Source organism: Trichechus manatus, unplaced genomic scaffold (genome assembly GCF_000243295.1).
Source record: "Trichechus manatus latirostris isolate Lorelei unplaced genomic scaffold, TriManLat1.0 scaffold00142, whole genome shotgun sequence".
Classification (NCBI taxonomy): Eukaryota; Metazoa; Chordata; class Mammalia; order Sirenia; family Trichechidae; genus Trichechus; species Trichechus manatus.
The window spans coordinates 5,552,098-5,572,817 of record NW_004444078.1 but is presented as its reverse complement, the minus strand read 5'-3'; the positions used below and the strand labels follow the sequence as shown (position 1 = coordinate 5,572,817).

The window sequence follows — 20,720 nt, the reverse complement described above, 5'->3', positions numbered from 1 at the left end:
TGTGCAAAGCCCAAAATTTTTAATTCAAAGAATGGGAGAAAAGTGGCCTTTCCTACCAACTTTTATTAGAGTATGGTTATACTTGCCTAAGAAAGTGAGTTAGTACATTTTCATCCACAGAGGTTATCTGAATTCCTCAATATTAGTCAACCATGTTTCATTCTTAAATATAAAAGTAACTTTAAATAATAAAATGTAAATATATGATCACATTTTAAACCCATTACTCACATCTTAATGTAAGCAGCATGTCTTAATAAGCTCATTTAAAATCCACTTTGTGTAATTATTGACTGCCAAACTGATAAGAAATGGAAAATACAATGTTACTTTCCTTAGAATAGAATAAATAATGCCGATAATCAAAGTACATATGTGGAATTGTGGCTTAGAATGACATCAGATTGGCAGCTTTGCATGATATGCCATTATCTTTATGCCAACTATGCATGAACACACAGAAGTGGAAGAAAAATCTATGGAAACACTGACATTTAAGACAGATTTTATTTTTTAGGACTAAAGGATTTCCTATTAATGTAGAGCTGGACTAAGAAACAACCAGTGCTTACCATAAAGACAAAAAGTTAGCTTGCACATCACCCTAAGTTTATTATTTGCTCTGAAACTGAGAGGAGTGAGACATTATCAGTACAGGTGTTTTTCTTGTTTATACTGTTTCCCCACTTTTATTTTCATCCATCTGGGAATTTCATTTCCCAAAAAGCAAGAAATACATTTCTTTGTTGATTGATTGATGGATTGATTTGGTAGTAGTGAAGATCTTTATAGAGCATGGTGCCTTTGCCAAATTTCACGTATTTGCCTACAACTTCAATAAAGCTCAGGACAGGAAAAAAACAAAACAAAACAAAACAAAAAAACAAGAGTCTATTAATAGAATACATTGAAACTAGTTATAAGATCTTGTTAAGTACTAAAGTACTATCAGGAGAAAAATAAGTCCATTAAAAGCCTCATGCAACTTAATTTGGAGTCTAAACTTGAGAGGAGGTATAATTAATTTACATTTAAAGAGTATACATGTTTGAGTGGCATCTCTGGAAAACATAAAAAAGAATTTTGAAATGTACATGTAAGAGATATTAGAGAGTAGAGGTGTGGAGGAAGACTAGGTTCAGAACAGAAGATGTATAATATAAATGTTCTAGTATGTAGTCTTGGGTTATTTATAAATAAAGACATAAACAATACGTCTGGGATTTTATGTGTGAGTAGACAACATATCTGAATGTTGAATTCTTTGCATGGATTTGGAGAAAAAATTGAGTTAAGGGTTTCAAAGCCATTTGAGAATTTCCTTTGAAAAACACTAAAGGGTATCGGAAAATTCTGGTTTGTTATACCATGACTGACAAGAATTTACATGCTACCTTTCTTAGGTAAAACCATCTATGCCAGGAATAGATTAATGCTTATGGTTATGCAGATCCGCAGCAAGACCTCCCATGTGGAAGTAGCTGTATTCATTTTTTCCCATCTGAAAATAACTTAATTAGAAAATATCACATACCTTCTCATTGCCAGGTGACTCGTATAAAAGCACAAGATATGTCTTATATTAGCTAGATAATCCTATAGTTCACTTGTTAGTTTAATTTTCAAACACTCTGAAACCTGCTATTGTTCCCATACTAGTCAAACATTTATTTTAACCAACTATATCTAAATAAGTTCTTTCATAATTATTCTTGTGGTGAAATCCTGCTAGGCCCCTGTAGCCGCTGGATGTCAAGTCACCGTATCAATGACCCACAAATTCTTGATTTTATCTAGACCTTAGATTACAGGACCTCCAGCATTTTGCCAAGTTCCAAGTGTTTCTAGAAATACCTAAAGGAATGTTTCACAAGCCAGTCACTCTTGTAGGACCATCACATACCATTCTTTCTCTAATGTTTTGATCTCTTTTGCCTACGTTCTCTGCCCTGGAGTCACTTGAAGAGAACTCACTGTCACCAATACTAACTACTTCTTCTTGAAAATAGTAATACAAAGAAAGGCATTATCTCCATATGCTCTCAAAGTTATCAATTCCTGGGGTGCTAGAATATTGGTGGTGTTTTGTGCAGAATTAGTAAAAAATGGCTTCACCTCTGCCCTCTGCTGTGGTGTCACCTAGGCACTAAGGCAGCATAACTCATGTCCAGAGTTTTACTAATTCTATCATGAAAATGAGAAAATTCAGCTTTAGCTCCCTAGAAGCTCTGACCCAGTGCAAGTGTCCAGTAAAAGATAAACACCACGCCACCCTCTGACCTTTATGTCTTTAACATCGCCAGATATGTCCCACAAAACAAAATACAGCAAACCACCTTCCTGTTTTGTTCTTCAGCAAAATTCAAAGCTCCTCTGCATATTATCTCAAACAAATAGATGCTGGTGGAAGGATACTAGGAAGTGGGGGAAGTGAGGGGTATTTGGAGCAAACATCCTGGTTCTACCTAACTAGTAAGAGAAGAGCAGAAATTCATTGAGGTGGCATTCAGAAATCTATTATTAAAAGAACAAAAGTAAAGAGAAGGAAATAAATAATTATAAATCAAGGTTTACTTTGGTGTTATGTATAACAATTGAAGTCAGAATTTAGCATAATTTAAATAAGAATAGCTACTATTTATTCAGTGTTTACTGTGGCTAGGAGCCCTGGTGGCACAATGGTGAAGAGCTCAGTTGTTAACAAAAGGTCGGCAGTTGGAATCCACCAGCTGCTCCTTGGAAACCCTATGGGGCAGTTCTACTCTGTCCTGTAGGGTCGCTATGAGTAGGAATAAACTCGATAGCCATGGGTACTGTGGGCTAAGCCTTGTCCTAAGCACTATATGCATGTTATCACATTCAATCCTCGCACTGATGCTAAGAGTAAGGAGTTATGACATGTACACTCCTTTTATTTATTTATTTATTTGCAGATAAGGAACTTAATGCAGTGAGTGAGCTTGGATTCCAGCATGAGTCTCTGACTCCTAAACATATGTTTTTAACCACAGTTACCTCTGGACATTGATGCATTTCACTCTCCCAAATAGTCATTGACTATATAGATGCTTATCATTAGTATTTTGAAGTGCATATGAAGTGCATGCCTCCTATGAGAAAGTCTGTCACTGAAAGACTAATGTTGGTGGACCATTTGCTTACTATGTGCCCATCACCATGCTAAACCCTGGAGAGAGGATATTAAAATGAATAATCCTCAATCTTTTTTTACATTTGATTTAATCTTTGATTATATTAAGAACATTAAAAATACTTCAGAAAGAAAAAAAGACCACATTAAATAATAATAAGCAACCTCTGCCTTAAACTTGCTCCTTTTTTGGGCAATCACAGAAGACTTGAAATCTTTCTGACTCAGGAAAGTATCTGTTTTTTAGAATTAGCAAAACACTATGCAACATGGTTTTTGGAACATTGTGTAGCAAGTGTTACCTCTTGGGTAAATCATGCATGCATAACTATTTGACAGTTTAGGAGATTAGGTCGTGGAATACATTGTCAGCTCAGTATTTTACTTTTGCAATTAATTGTACTCACAATATGCGTACAAATTTTTATATACCATTTTAGTAGAGACATAGACCATTTGAAATGATTTAGAATATCAGGAGCTAAGGCTTAACTCCATGCCATTTATAGCAATTAAAGTTAGAAGAACCTAATGAGTCCATTAATAATAGTAATAATTGCTTTCATTTGCTGAGGACCCATTGTATGCATTTTATGTGTATTATCTTGTTTAAATATTATTTGTTTACAGTATAAACAAGATCAATTTGCTACACCTTTAATTTATAGATGAGAACAGTTAGGACCAGGAAGTGAACTGTCTTGACTGCATTCATGCAGTTGGTCAGAGACAACCAGAGACTAGAAACATACTGTCTAAATCAAAGCCCTTTTATTTACCCTATGCTGTCCCTGTAACTTATTCTAGGAATGCAAAATTCCATGAAGTGAGCTAACAGCATCCTCAAGAGAAAGTATAAATGCCAATTATATCCACAAGTGGTCTAGTGTTCTTTTTTTTTTTTTTTTGAGAGGAGAGTGCCTTTATTTAAAACTATTGCTCCCATAAATATAGAAAAATAGATGACTTTACATAATAGAGGTTGAAATGCCCACTCTTTACACAATAGAATAGACTTATTAGTGTCCACAGATGGCTGAGGTCTGGTCGGCTTTACCTGTGGCAATTCAGTTCCTGTCTTAGTTACCTAGTGCTGCCTTAACAGAAATACCACAAGTGGGTGGCTTTAGAGAACAGAGTTTATTTTCTTGCAGTTCAGGGGGCTAGAAATCTGAATTCAGAGTGTGGCTATAGGGAGAGATCCTTCTTTGTTTATTTCAGCTTCTAGTAGTCAGCAATAATTGGAGTTCCTGTGCTTGAGATACATGTGCCTTCGTTGTCAGATAGCATCTGTCTTCCCCCTGTGTCTGCATGTCTCTGTGTCTATATTGTTGCTGTTGTTAGGTGTCATCAAGTCGGTTTCGACTCGTACTGACCCTATATACAACAGAATGAAACACTGTCTATATTGCTCTTTATATGACTCAGAAGTGATTAGGTTTAGGACCCACCTAACTGTAGTAGGACCACTGACTGATCGATAACACTACATTAGATTACCTTATGAAAGGTGATTATATCACATTGTTGTTGTTAGGTGCCTTCAAGTTGGTTCCCACTCATAGTGGCCCTATTTACAACAGAACAAAACGCTGCCTGGTGCTGCACCATCCTCACAATCTTTGCTATGTTTCAGCCCATTGTTGCAGCCACTGTGTCAATCTATCTTGTTGAAGATCTTCTTCTTTTTCGCTGACCGTCTGCTTTACCAAGCATGATGTCTTTCTCCAGGGATTGGTCCCTCTGATGCCATGTCCAAAGTAAGTGAAACAAAGTCTCACCATCTTTGCTTCTAAGAGTCATTCTGGCTGTACTTCTTCCAAGACTGGTTTGTTCTTTTGGCAGTCTGTGGTATATTCAATATTCTTTGCCAACATCATAATCCAAAGGTGTCAGTTCTTCTTCAGTCTTCCTTATTCATTGTCCAGTTTTTGCATGCATATGAGGCGATTGAAAATACCATGGCTTGGGTCAGGTGCACCTTAGTCCTCAAAGTGACATCTTTGCTTTTTAACACTTTAAAGAGGTCTTTTGTAGCAGATTTTCCCAATGCAATATGTTGTTTGATTTCTTGACTGCTGCTTCCATGGGCATTGACTGGGGATCCAAGAAAAATAAAATCCTCGACAACGTCAATATTTTCTCTGTTTATCATGATGTTTATTGGTCCAGTTGTGAGGATTTTTGTTTTCTTCATGTTGAGGTGTAATCCATACGGAAGGCTGTAGTCTTTATTCTTTTTTTTTTTTTTAACTGTACTTTAGGTGGAGGTTTACAGAACAAATAGTTTCTCATTAAACAGTCAGTACACATACTGTTTTATGATATTGGTTAACAGCCCCAAGACATGTCAACACTCTCCCTTCTCAACTTTGGAGGACCTTTTTTTTTTTGGGGGGGGGGAATATACATAGCCAAAGATACACCATTTCAAAAATTTCTACATGTACAATTCAGTGATGTTGATCATGTTCTTCCAGTTGTGCTGTTATTCTCACTATCCTTTTCTGAATTATTCCATCACCATTATCTTCAACTCACTGTCCTCTAGGCTTGCCATCAACCTTTTGAGTTGCTGTTGTCAATTTGATCTCACATAGATAATTCTTCTTCTTTTTTTTTTTTTTTGACTTTAGATGAAGGTTTACACAACAAGGTCGTTTCTTATTAAACAGTTAGTACGCTATTGCCCTATGACAATGGTTAACAACCCCACAACATGTCAACACTGTCCTTTCTCAACCTTGGGTTCCCTATCACCAGCTTTCCTGTCCCCTCTTGCCTTCTAGTCCTTGTCCCTGGACTGCTGTGCCTCATTAGTCTCGTTTTGTTTTATGGGGCTGTCCAATCCCTGGCTGAACGGTGAATCTCAGGAGTGACTCCACCACTGAGCTAAAAGGGTGCCCAGGGGCCATACTCTCAGGGTTTCTCCAGTCTCTGTCAGGCCAGTAAATCTGGTCTTTTTTTGTGTGTTAGAATTTTGTTCTACATCCTTCTCCAGCTCTGTCCAGGACCCTGTGTTGTGATCCCAGTCAGAGCAGTCAGTGGTGGTAGCCGGGCACCATCTAGCTGTACTGGACTCAGTCTGGTGGAGGCCTTGGTAGCTATGGTCCATTAGTCCTTTGGACTGATCTTTTCGTTGTATCCTTGTATCTTCATTCTCCCTTGCTCCCAAAGGGGTGAGAACAGTGGTGTATCTTATATGGCTGCTCAAAAGCTTTTAAGACCCCAGACGCTACTCACCAAGGTAGAATGTAGAACATTGTCTTTATAAACTGTGTTATGCCAGTTGAGCTAGATGTTCCCTGAGACCATGGTCCCCACAGCCCTCTGCCCAGCAATTCAGTCCCTCAGGGAGTTTGGAGGTGTCTATTGACCTTTCCTTGTACAAGCTATGCTGGCTTCCCCAGTATTGTATACTGTCTTACCCTTCAAAAAGTTACCACTTATCTACTGTCTATTTAGTATTCCCCTCCACCCCTCCCATCCCTCATAACCAACAAAGATTATTTATTTTTGTGTGTAAACTTTTTCATGAGTTTTTACAGTAGAGGTCTCATACAATATTTGTCCTTTTGTGACTGACTTATTTCACTCAGCATAATGTCCTTCAGTTTCATCCATGTTATGAGATGCTTCACAGATTCACCATTGTTCTTTATGATTACATAATACTCCATTGTGTGTATGTACCATAGTTTGTTTATACATTCATCTGCTGATGGACATCTAGATTGTTTCCATTGTTTTGCTATTGTGAACAATGTTGCAATGAACATGGGTGTGTCAAGTGTTCTTTATGACAAAGATTTTAATTAAAAATTAGTATTTTTAGAAAATATATATTTACATTTGGGTTCAGGCAGATTTAAAAAATCAACAACTTAAAGCCTTCTATTTCTTTTACAAAGTCTGTGCATTGTCTTTATTCTTGCTTACTTCACCAATGTTTCAAGCCATCTTGGTGCTCCCTGCTAACTAGTCTAGCTTTATCACGTGTAATAGAATACACTTTTTTTTTTCCTGACTCCTTTTTCAATAGTCTAGTCAGTCTCTTAAGGTTCTAGTGCCAAATAAGTCCAATTTGCTACATAAAGAGAGAGAAACACAATAAACTGGGAATCGAGAGAACTGGTGCATACACAGTAGCCACAAAGTCTTTAAATTACATATGTGCTTATGTTACTTGAGTAGCATCCTCATCATACCAGGGTGTGGAGGGCAATTTCAGAAAGTTATTTGATAAAGCAATTTTTTTCAATACAAATACCAATCATACTGCTAATCTGAATAGGGTTTGTACCACAACTGTATTAGAGAATTCCTGTGGCAACCATCCTGAAATATAAGATAAACCAGCATATTATGTGCTCCTAGTTAAAAAATAACTTGATGACAAATTGAATGGACAATGGATTGGTTATGAATCCAAAATGGATTGGCTTCTTGAAGTCCAAACTTAACACTATGTGACAATTTGGGCATTATGAAAGAGAAGATTTATCAAATCTGTCTAACAATAGTAACAATCTTACAGTAAATATCAGAGAACGCTTTGCTGAAATCCAAATTTAACATATAAGGAAATGCCCGAAGAACAAGGGATAAAATTAAATTTGTGTGAAGAATGAAAGTATGAGGTAGTTTGTGGCTGTTTTATACAATAGTCAATAAAAGTATATTGAAGAGAAGTGTATATTAATCCTAGCTGTGCCACCACGTTACCATTTTGTTTCTTTTTACCAGTCTTTTAATTTGCCTTCTTCTCAATTTTTCATCTAAACAATGTGGGGGCTTGTATTTAAAAAAACAAAACAAAACAAAAAACCAACAACTAGAAGGATAGTTCTAGTCCTGTGAAGCTATAAAGCCAATATATTAGAAAATTTGAATATAAGGCTTTGAAAAGCTCCATGCCCAGAAATGGCACCAAAGATTTCCAAGAAATTGAGTTCTGTTAGAGAGAATAGAAATTACAATCCACATTACAATATTTGGATAGGACTCATAAGAGAAGTATATGGCTCCTCCCTATTAAAAAATAATATTTATTGACACTACTAAAATTCTTCAAAGGCAAATTTGACCTTCAGAGACATCAGACTCGAAAATAATAATAGAATGTAATGGAAGAATTGTTCTGGCCTCTAAGAAACAGATCTTTCCAAACCAGACACCACAAAATGGGAACCAGAAAGTATAAAATATAGTCTTATTATTTGTAACTTAATATATCTGTGTGAACAAGTACAGTGCTTTCTCTGCATTCTCACTACGTAGAATTTTACTCAGAATGAATTTGAAATTTAGCCAATGTGCTTCAAAATCCCATGTAATATGCATGTTTGTGTGTATTCATATATAATTTTCCAGCAAATATTCAATCCAATGTCATATCGAATCTTAGATATTGTAAAAGCATCCAATATCATTTTTCCCTTGTAAGGAAAACAAGAAACCTATCTTAATAGGATATTGATGAGGGATTTTTCTGATGTGGCTGTAAAGATAAATTCTAACGTCTGCTATGATTAGAAAAAGTATTTTTATGATGGGAAAATTTATTCTAAAGTATTCTATGATTTTGTGTGTGGGTTTCCAGTGACATAGGGGTCTATATGTGTCACAGCACTGTTTTTCTGGATTCTTTATTGACATATCCAAAGGCTTTGGAAAAAATTTAAACAGAGAATAACAAGCTTTTTCAGGAAATAAGTAACTAAGATCAGCATACTCTATACAATGAAATCCCAAATGATTTGAAGTTAAAATTTGTTACTAATTACATAGTAAATGTGAAAAACAAGTTTATACTACATGTGAGATAATAAAATATAATAAATTCTGAATGATCATTTTATTTTTATAGATAGGGGCTCTCTTGCTTATAGCCTGATTATAGTAGTCAAATATGATTTAAAATGTAGATATGTCCAGTGAAGTAATTTTTTTCAATGGGAATTAATGGTTGTTGGTTATTCAGATTTCTCTTATTTAAAGTCTAGTGGATCTTTGACATTATGTAGACAGAACATTTGAAGGAAATTTTGAAGTCTCATCTCAAGATTTTGTTGTCATGTAGAACAGCCTACTAAAATAAAATAAGATTCTAAAGTCTTGCTTGAGTTAACCAATTGTTGGCAGGTCTATTTACCAGCTTATCGAATCATAGCTTTACACTAAATCGGGGTCTGTTTCTCATTGGCAGCAATGCTTTAGATTCAGCATATTAAAAGCTGCAAATATTTGTGTTGAGTTTCCTTCTGTCTTATATCTACAGCAGTCTGAGAGAGCAAAGAACTTTTAGCCAGCAGGAACTTCCTGCAAAAATACAGTAAATGACTGTACGTTCTTCATAAGACACACCCTTTGATTCTTCATAAGTCCTAGTCATTTCTCCACTACTTTTGGTAGAAATTTATTCATTTTAAAAGGAATTTGCAAATGCACAAGCATTTTCATTTGCTTTTAATAACTATCAGGCATATGAGTAACATTGTTAAATATATTAGCAGGACTCTGTAGATCAATGCAACAAGCCACTAGGTGGAATGTTTTACCCATCTAGTATTCTGTGAATGATGGAGTAATAGCAACAGAAAATTAAATAATCTTGGAAATGTATATTGATGGGCAGTTTAGAAGCGTTGGCTGGAAGTTAAGAAGAACTGGCAGATCTGTAACTTTGACAGGTAAAAATGAATTGTGGCCTAGCCCGATTAAAAATTTTATTTTATCATATTCATATTGAGGTCTGCGTATTTTAGGAAGAGAAAAGATTGTATCAAAAGTGATATATTCCATAAAAGATAACTAGTTTACTTTAAAGAGTTAAGAAGGTTAAGGAAGGCCTGGGAGACACAATGGAAAATAAATGAAACAATTATTAATCATTTAAGTGCAAAAAACAAGTTTTTTTTTTTTTAAAATACGGGGTTGGGGAGGGGGTTTCCTACACAGGGAAAATGCATACCTCGTTGACTAATAGAATTCACCTGGTTCTAATAGACTGTGGCTGAGATGTGGTCTGAGGGATCTGATACTTAATGGTAGGTCTGGGTCTGTCCCTTAGAACAAACTATTGGAATCTGATCTAACAAACTCGAACTCGTTGCTATCGAGTCGCTTCTGACTCATAGCCACACTGTAAGACAGAATAGAACTTCTCCATAGGATTTCCGGCCTGTAAATCTTTACGAAAACAGACTGCTACATCTGTCTCTTGCAGAGTGGCTGGTGAGTTCGAATCACTTATCTTTCGGTTAGCAGTCGAGCGCTTAACCACTGTGCCACCAGGGCTCCTTTGGAATCTGATAAAACCCCTTTAAGATAGGTACTCTCTCTCTAACTGGTTGCTTACTTTATATGTCTTTCCATTTTGGAAAAATATTGTGGGGTTTTCCCACAACTTACAACAATATAAAATAATGACAGTTTCTTAAGTGTTTGCAAATGTGTAATGTTCTTCATTATAAAAAAGTAAAAATAAGCTATTTATTAGTGTCACAAGTATAATATAAATTATCGTACATGGAATTATACAGCCCCAGCTGCAAGGGAATTTTCTTTACCTCCTTATAATTTATTATCCTTAATAACACAAAGGGAAAACTTTTTGGTATCTACCAACCCATTTCTTGCAAAGCCTTATATTTATTTGCTTACTAGTAGCACCAAGAGCATACAACCATATGATACATGTAAAATCAAGTCACATTATTATCCCAGGTTCAATTTATCCTCCTGTAATTAAGTCAAGTTTGAAAGAGAAAGCTATTTTTCTGATAATAAATGCACTGAATAACAAAAGGCATGATAACTCTTTTTTATGATAAGAAAATCAAAATCATAAAAATATATGTATAGTTACTGGTAAACTTACTATAAGTATATTCTTCATGAAGGAGGGAGTAGAAAGATGAATGAAACGCTCAGTTGAGAGCAGTGCTCTTCAAACTTTCTGTTGACAATCTCTCTAAAATAATTTTGAAAAAACTTCACTCATTTATGTTGACGGCTAAATTGCAAAGCATGTAATTTTTGGCACATTTGAAATGTTGGCATTTTAAACTATAACTATAAAGATAAGTCTTTGAAATGATCACAATGAACTATAAATACAAGGGCAATTTAAACCTACCACATTTATTTAAAAATAAATGAATGTGCTCTTCTTAACACTTGGAAATTTTACTTCATTTCTTTGTCTCCTTGAAATTGTATTCCACACCACTATTCATCCCCCCGCCCCCCCGCACAGAATTTTATTCTCTTCTAATTCATTTTATGTTCAAATTCTTCTAACTAATCACCTGAAAAGAGTCAGGAAAACGCATGATAAAGGAAAAGAAAGGGAGTGAAGGGAGAGTGGAGCCAGAAAGATGGAGAGAGGGGGAAACCAATTGCTGGGTGGCCATATGAACTATGATGAAGTCATGATGGCCACCCTTTCTTTTGGAGTTGTTTGCATTGCTTTTATGTAAACCTCTCCTAGTCTTTTCTCATGAAAATCTTCAACGAAGTCTTCCCTGCCCAAAAACTTCTATGCAACAAAATATGCATGTAAATTGAAATTTTATTTTTTTTAACTTTCTCTCCATTTGGTTGTAAATGAATATTTAAAAAATCCTTCCAGGTTGCATTATCATTTCAATTTTTATTAGAAATAATGATAAAAATGATGATATTGATAATCATAGGAGATAACACTTTTGGAAGCTTTACCAAATTCTAAGCACTGATCTAAGCACTAAGCACTATTAAACAAAAATCCAAAGCCATTGCATCGAGTCAATTTCAATGCATAGTGACCCTATTGGAGAACAGAGTAGAACTGCCCCATAGGATTTCTAAGGAGCACGTGATGGATTCAAACCGCCAACCTTTTGGTTAGCCGCAGAGCCCTTAACCACCATACCACCAGTGCTCCACTAAGCACTATACTATATCTATACCTGTATCTGTCTATTCATAAACAGAGTGGTCACTATATAAATGATTTATTGATATTATGTTACAGTCTTCATGAAAATATTCAATGAAGTCTTTGCTCAAAAACTTCTAGGCAACAAAATATGCACATATTTCCTATCACTACAAGAAAAATAAATTTGGAATTATATTAATAATTTAAATAAATTTAAAATTATATTAATTTCAAATAGCTTAAACTTTAAGACCATCTTTATGTAGTCAATAAATCCACAGATGGCCATGTGAGATAAAGTAATATTAGTTTTTGAAGTATTATTTTTAATCCATACTTTTATTTAAGGTAGTTACATTTATAGACTTTATGCCTGGGAGGTCTTTCCAAAAGATATTGATAAACTGATCATTCATGAATTGGAGGCATAAATTAAATAATATCATTAAGAGGAGTGTTACTTTTCCTTTGTACAATATGGTGACTGAGGTCACAATAATCTTAACTATTTCAGTGCTAACATAAGTGACAACTATGTACAGAAAATGTTTCTCATGTATTATACTAACCTCATCCTGTTAAATCTGTATTTTTTAATTTGGATTATTTTTATCGAAAACACTTCTCATTACACAGAAACATGAGAATAGGTATTTTTGGACACTCTATTAGGAAAATACATCTTTTATTCATTACAAACTTATAGCCATTAATTATGTCTTCCATGCCAATGGTAATATATCTATTTTTAATTCTGAGCAATAGCACACTGTGCCATAAAATTTTCAAGGAGTAGTAAGATCATGAAGTAGGTCATGAAGTTGATCTATTAAGCACATTTTAAACATTAAAGGCATAATTTTTCTGGAGTTTCTTAATACAGTCAGCAACACACATTTATTGAGATTCTATGATGCAGTAGGTACTGTGAGTACTACTAAGAGATTTAAGGCAGTTCTTGTTGACAGATCCTTCTTTGATGTGCCCGGGCCACAAGAAACACGCACGTGAAAAATTAAAGGAGAGAAGACAGAATGACATAGAGATAAAACCATGAGCCAAAGTAACTAGGCAAAGTTAGATTTAGGGCTGACTCAGAGTTTATTTAGGGCAACTTTCTGTTTTTACTCCCAGATTGAGTCTGATCTCCTGCAGATGCGGTAACCAAACTCTGATCTATTTATACAACTTAGTGGCTCAGTAGGCGCAGTGGTTAAGAGATCAGCTGCTAACCAGAAAGATTGTTAGTTTGAATTCACCAGCCCCTCCTTGGAAACCCTATGGGGCAGTTCTACTCTGTCGTATAGGGTCGCTATGAGTCGGAATCGACTCGAGGCAGTGGGTTTGCGTTTTGGGGCCTAGGTCAAAAGCTTATAGAATGAGAGATATGATGACAAAGCTGGCCAGTTCCCACTGGCCAGTCTCCTATATTACCCTTCAGTACCCTCCTTGTTTCTTGTTTTCCCTGCCCCTTTTACCTGATGAGATAGTTATCAAATCACTGAAAATTTCGTGAGTTCATGCTGTGCTCATGGATTGCAGGAAACGAATACACCCAAAGGAGTCCTCTTTAAGAAAAATAACATAAAACCACAAATACAAAAATTAAGTACCGGGCCTTTGACAGGTCCTATGCAAGTGAGAGCCCCTGAAATTTACAATTCATTAACTTAATGGAAAACGTGCCTATTTTTTTTAAAGATTCACCTTAATTTGCTTCCTACTGTTCTAACAAAACTGATGCACTGCGGATGGACAGAAGTATTCATACTGTTTGCTGGGAAAATCTTCCTCCTGCTTGGTTGGAAAGTCTTACTTAACCCAGGCATTCTCCCCACCCCACAACAGATGTAGAGCCTTTTTGAAGAAAAATACATAAATCTTTTGGTAGACCTAAAATAAGTTTTCAATAAATAGGTATTTTATATTCATAGATGTAAAACTAAAAATCATAAAGATGCTCACTGTCCCCAAAATAATCTATAAACTTAATGCAATCTAGGTAACAAGAAAATAATTCTAAAGTTCTACTGAACAAACGGAAAATGATGACACAACCATAACAAACACAACAAAACAAATGGACTTCAAAATCCAAAACAATTGAGTTAACTGTAGACTTTGAATTTCAACTCAGAGATAGAGAGGAGGAACTATTTAATGAAAAGTGCTAATACAACCATCTTTCCATTTTGGGGAAACATTTATATCTGAGATTCAATTTCAGTTGGATTAAGATTTAAATGTGAAAATGGAGCAATTAAATTATTATAAATTTAAAAATGCACATTTTTGCTAGTTGGGACTCAGAAAGACTTAGCAGCAAGAATATTTAAACTTTAGTGACAACTAGAAACAGATCCTTTTATTACCAAAATTCAATCTAGCTGGTGATGTTCTCCTTTTATTTTTCTCTTACCCACTTCTTATCAAGTTTCAGAGTCTGATAAATGATTGTGCAAATAAAGCAACACAAAAATATTCAAAGTCAGAGGAAATGAACACATCATATCATTTGTTACAAAGAATCTTAGATGACATTTTATTTCCACTTCTTACGTTTCAGGTAATTGAAGTCATAAATTCCAGAATCTCAGAGCTGGAAAGGACCTGAGAAGGCTTACAGTGTAGCCTGCTTCTTTTACAGACATGGCAGGTAGGAGCTCAGTGGGGTTTAGACATTTGCCTTATATCTCACAGCAGTGATGGAAGATCTAGGACTTGAAGTCCCCACTCCTAAATCTCAGTTCCGTGCTTCTTTTATGTGGTAAAAATTAAAGCATATATGTTTCAAACTAGTATGATACCAAACTATAATCCTGGTCCTCAGTTATGTTTTTTAATCTCCCCAGAGATAATTTTTCAACCTTTTTCTTGCTGAAATTTAAGTTCATTTCCCCTTAAACGGTTAGAAATAAAATACAAAGAATTACAAAGGGGGCAGTAATTTCTCACAAAAAAATCTTGGCAATAGTCTGCAAGTCCTGTAAGCTAAAGCTAATGAAAACAGTTTAAATTTGGACCTTTCATTTTCAACCTACTTCCAATTTATCTCCTTCAAACTATCAAATATATGTTACGATTTGTAAGTAGGAAAGGCTCTTAGAAAAAATCTTGTTTAATCCTCTTAATTTCAACAAAAAGACGTGTGGTGCACACAGATAGAGGATGGCAGAAACCAGTTATTTCCTAGTAAGTAATTTTTCTTCCATGTTATACTAACTCCATTAAGAAACATTACGGACTCATAAAAATTGATCTGGCACCACTTCACATAAAAAAGTTCAGGAAGAAAAATCCAGCTGTCAGATATAAGTAGGCATTTTGAGTGTTCAGACCTTGCTGTAAGGAACAGTGACTCATGTGAAATGTAATGTGCAAAGGAAGCTGACACATAAAAGGATAGAACAACAATGATGAGTTTTCAAAGACATGCTGTGGGAAAAGAACAATTATAGAGGATCTATTTTTGGGTCCAGTAGTGTGGCTTGTGAGTTTAAAAATCATTGCCTAAAAACAGAAAAAAAGAATTAAGTTATCTAGCTTTGATTTTAAGATAACGCAGTTTAGTAGCCTGTATGTGTCGTATAATGCTATTATAGTTTATTAGGATGATACATTATTAAATTGTTAAATACTTTGCAGTCAAAAATAAGGGCAGTAAAACTACTTATTTTGTAGGTAAGAGGGCAGTGAGGTATAATATTGCACAATTAATATTTTATTTGGCCTGGTACAATAATGCCAAATTTAAATATGAAGACGCATCCACCTGCAAAAGTAGTCTTTTTAGAAGCCCCAGTGTCCCTGAAGCTTGTAGTTAATGCCCAGGATTGAAATTGAAATTGCTTTGCCAGAGAGTCCTAAAAATAGTAGCTAGAGCAGTTTAAATTTTTAAAACAGCTCACCCCCCATTTTCCTGTTCCCTTACTAATTAATATATCCTCTGTGTTCTGATGATGGGGAAATTTCACATTCATTTATAGACATATAAGGTTGACTGTGTGACTCAGAAAAAAGAAAAAAAGAACTCTGAAGAGAAAAGGAATTTAATTTAAATAAGCATAATATTATTATTCATATTTTTATTGACTCTGTCTGTCTGTCTGATCTGTCTATCTGTCTACTTACTAAATCTGATAAAACATTCATATTCACTTAATACTCCTAGTCCTCTGCCCTAGTGGTGCAAATGGTTAAGTGCTTGGCTGCAAACTGAAAGGCTGGCAGTTAGAACACACCCAGCAGCTCTGTGGGAGAATTACCTGGTGATCTGATCCTGTAAAGATTATAGCCAAGAAAACCCCATGGGGCAGTTCTACTCTGTCACATGTGGTTGCTGTGAATCTGAATCAACTCAACGGTACTCTACGACAACAGTCCTCTGCCAAAGGGAATAAGAGCATAGGGATTAAATCCATACCCCCAGGTCCCAAGGAAATGATTTTATAAGACTTTCAAAGATACCTATACTTCTGTCTTTATCAGTTTTTCAGTTTTGTTGGATTCCCCTTCAAGATTTTCTTTTATTCAGAAGCTAACTATATATTATTTTATGAAAGCTTTTCTTACTATTATTAACATGTTCGTATTGTCCCTGGCTTCTTTGGAAATCCAACATGCTATTTTTATTAGGTCAAGAATGTTCTTTTGTAATGTCTGCAATACCTGAAAGTAGGACCATCCAAAGATTTGACAGGTGGCAGCACAAGTGGTTGGTGTGTCATCGTAGGACCCTGGATGATAAGAGAACATTCCTGTGAATTTGGCATTAGTGGATAGTGGGATTTTACAGAACTTAAAAACTTAAAGTTATAAATTAGTGTATTTCTTTGTTAAGATCATAAAGGTATGTATTTTACATGGTACATTTTATTGAGAATTTGGGGGGAGCTATATTAGGTATATATGTTGCCACCATGCTAACCTGGATGCAGTCAAGAACTTTGTTTTTGGAAGATGCACTTCTTAAGAATGGGGCTCCAATGGGCACAAGTGTGGAGGCAGATGGTCCTTGTTGTTCAAGAATTTAGCACTAGGAAGAGACAGAATCTAGTATGCCTGGCTGTGGTCCAGGTACTGGGGATACAGCAGTCTCTACCCTCATGGTGCTTATATTATTGTGGTGAAAACAAACAGTAAACATATACCCAACCCCTTGCCGTCGAGTTGATTCCGACTCATAGTGACCTTGTAGTAGAGAGTAGACCGGCCCCATAGGATTTCCCAGGAGCAGCTGATGGATTTGAACTGCCAACCTTTCAGTTACCAGCTAAGCTCTTAACCACTGTGCCACCAGGGCTCCAAACATATATATTTGTGTGTGTGTGTGTATATATATATATATATGTGTGTGTGTGTGTGTGTGTGTGTGTGTGTGTATACACATATATATAAGTATAAAATATATATACATATATATATGTGTGTATATATATATATATATATATGTTCACGGGTGATGAGTGTTAAAAGCAAAAAGAGACAGACTAAGGGAGTTGCAAGACAAGGGTGCAGACGGAGTATTCTAAATAGAATGGCCAGGAAAGCCTCTTTGAGGAGTGACATTTGAGCAGTGATGTGAAGTGAGGAAGCAACCTTGTAAAGTTCTGGAGAAAGGATGTTCCCTAGAGAAGGTATGGCGTAGTCAGTGGTTTTGAGGCTGGAGCAACTTTACAGGTTCAAAGAACAGAGAGCCAATATGGTCAAAACAGAGTGAATTAGGGGGAAAAGTAGTCAGAGATCTGGTCAAAGAGGGTGGCAGAGTATAGACCATGGCAGTAATGAGATTTAACTCGCCTTAAAACAGGAAGCTACTGACAATTTAAATTTGTCCACTTCTAAGCAGAGTTAGTATATACACATGTGGTTTATATGCACCTTTTCAGGCTCAGAACTAATGTTGAAAGCAAGATACAGCTATTGTCTAGTTTACCTTGCTTTGCATTTAATTGTGTGATTTGAAGGCACATTTTCTGCATCAGAAACATCGTAATTTAAAAGTCATAGGAAATTGGTAATACCATAATACAAACACAACCTTACAGAATCCTTTTCACTTCCACTGGACTCCGGGGCAAGTACATGCGCACCTGCACACACACATACATTGACTCCCAGGTTAATCATCCGTGTTACAAAATTTATTCCAAATAACTAGGTAAGGAACATGAAATCTAATAGAATCCACACATCAAAATCATATTTGTAAAATTTTAAGTGTATAAATTGTGCATATGACTGTGATTTAACTGTGAAATCTTAAAGAGGGTTTTATCATAACAAGATTCTAAGAAAGTAAACTTTCACGTTGTATCAGTGCTATGAGGCCACTCCATCTCCCGCAACCCCCACCCCTGGACTTATCCCAAACACATTGCATTTTCATAATTCTGATCCCTAGAGTGACAATAAATACATGATTCCAGAGTGTGGAATCATATTCAGTGTAATATTTACAAAAATTTTTATAATATTTTCTAGAATACCATCCATATATATAGTATAAATATACTGTTTAGCCAAAAATAATAAAATAAACACCTATATGCCTAGAGCCCAGCTTTGAAATCCATCGTTCTCCTCTCTCATATATATGTCCTCAGACGTATACCATTATCCTAAACTTGTACTAATCATTCTTTTAATTCTCTTTATGGCTTTTCCACATATGTGTGTGTTTCTAAGCAATGTATTACTTAGTTTTGCTGCTTTTATTATTACTTTTATGAAAAAGGAGTCGTTCTGCATATGTTCTTCTGTGGCTTGCTTCTTTCATTCAGCATTATATTTTGAGATGAATCATTGTTCATGTGTGTAGCTGTGGTTCTTTTCACTGTTGCAGGGTTCCATTGTATGATTGTACAACAATGTGTTTATTTTTTCTATTGCTGAAGGACATTTGGATTGATTCCACCTTTTTGCTATTATAAATAATGAAACCATGAACTTTTTTTTTTACATATCCTGTGGTACACATTTATCTGAGTTTCTTTAGGGAATATATTTAGAAGTGGGATTACATATTCTAGAATTCAAAGTGCTTGTTCTAAGTTACACTCCCACCAACAGTGTATGAGGGTTTCCATTGTATGACATTATTTCTAATACTTTGTGTTACTGTCTCGTATTTTTTAATTTTTACCAATCTGGTGGGTGTAACTTAGTATCTCATTGTGGTTTTAATTTGCATTTTCCTGATTATGAATCACAACAAACTTTGCATGTAAAATGAATTAAATGTCCCTCTGAAACATTTGTTTCTAATTGGTAGCAGTAACTCGAGGTCGTAGAATTACTGTAAACTACTTTGTGCTTATAATTATTTAAGAGAAGGACTAATTATCTGTTTTTGGTTAGGTGCTTCACGGGAAGGAAAGTATATGGTTTATTGCTTTTAAAACTGGAACTGTGTGAATATCATTTCTCATCATAAAGAACACAGTTTAATAATACCTGGCATTATACCCCTAACTTTCCATTTCTCTTTACTCAAAAACTCCATCAAACGCCTATCAAATTTTCCACTGAAAATAAAGGGAGAGAGAAAATAAATAATTCCATTCAAAATTGTGTGTGTGTGTTTATCTATTGAACAATGAGTAACATTTATGAAGCCTACAAATTTTATGAAAGTGTTAGTGTCGTTACTGTTGTAAAAATTATTTCTTACCTACGAAACAACATAGAAGGCCTTGAATTTTACATAATTCTTTATTTCGGACACCACTTGATTTCTTTTATAGCCATCAGCTGAATTTGGCCAATATATTTCTTCAAGATTCTGATTTCTATTTAATAAATATACTTAACTTTTTTTTTTTCCTTTAGCTTAATTGCTGTCCTTTACCATGGTAACATTACATCAAGTAGGTTCATCTATTATTCTTATTTGCTGCATTTCATTTCTGAGTTTTCAGGATTTAGTTGATTTGGATTTTATTGTCCAGTCACTTCAACCAATGGTGCTACCTGAAAAAAACAAGCTCTTCTGGGTTTTCTCAAGTATCATTATTATCTTGATTTGGGCTTTATATTGTTTTCTTTGTGCCCTCTCTTCTTGGATACTGATCTGTTTTTAGTATACAGTTTGCTACTACAGATATTGATACTTTCTCAGAGCAAAGAGGCAGTAAGTGCATAAGACATACACTGTGTTATTTTGTTAACATTTGCAACACATTTACTAACCAAAATTAAATCATCTAATACATTTCCTGATAGGAGTAACCATTTACAGTTTTGCTTTTTACTTATTCCAAAATCACCAAAAGTGTGGAAAGATTCTTTCATAGCATTTTCATCTAGGATGAAAAAATGAAATTTCTAGAACCGTGAAAGAAGAAAACAAAACAAACAAAAAAATCTCCAAAGGCATTTCTATTTCTAGTGGCATTTTCTAGCAAGCTGGGAAAATACCCAAACTTTACCTTTGAACCTTCTAAATTCCATAAGTATGGCACTAAAGCCTGAGACTGAAAAAAGTTTTGCTGTTTTCCAAAATAGCTTGTAGAAAAATCTAGATTCTAAAAATATGCAGAATTCCTGTTAATGTAAAAATACTCATCTCTTTAACATGAACAGATAATGATCCTAATTATAACATATATTAGACAGTTTGTAATGTAATAAATATTTATTAAT

The 20,720-nt window shown here is 35.0% G+C and overlaps 1 protein-coding gene across 1 annotated transcript in view; it reads right to left on the bottom strand.

Annotated features, from left to right (window-relative positions):
- Nucleotides 1–20,720, bottom strand: part of CALCRL (calcitonin receptor like receptor) — a 116,175-nt gene that overhangs the window by 78,180 nt on the left and 17,275 nt on the right. Inside the window, exon 2 of the mRNA XM_004385595.2 lies at nt 16,746–16,813. The gene's annotated coding sequence lies outside the window, so the exon portion shown is untranslated. The remainder of the gene's footprint in view (nt 1–16,745; nt 16,814–20,720) is intronic.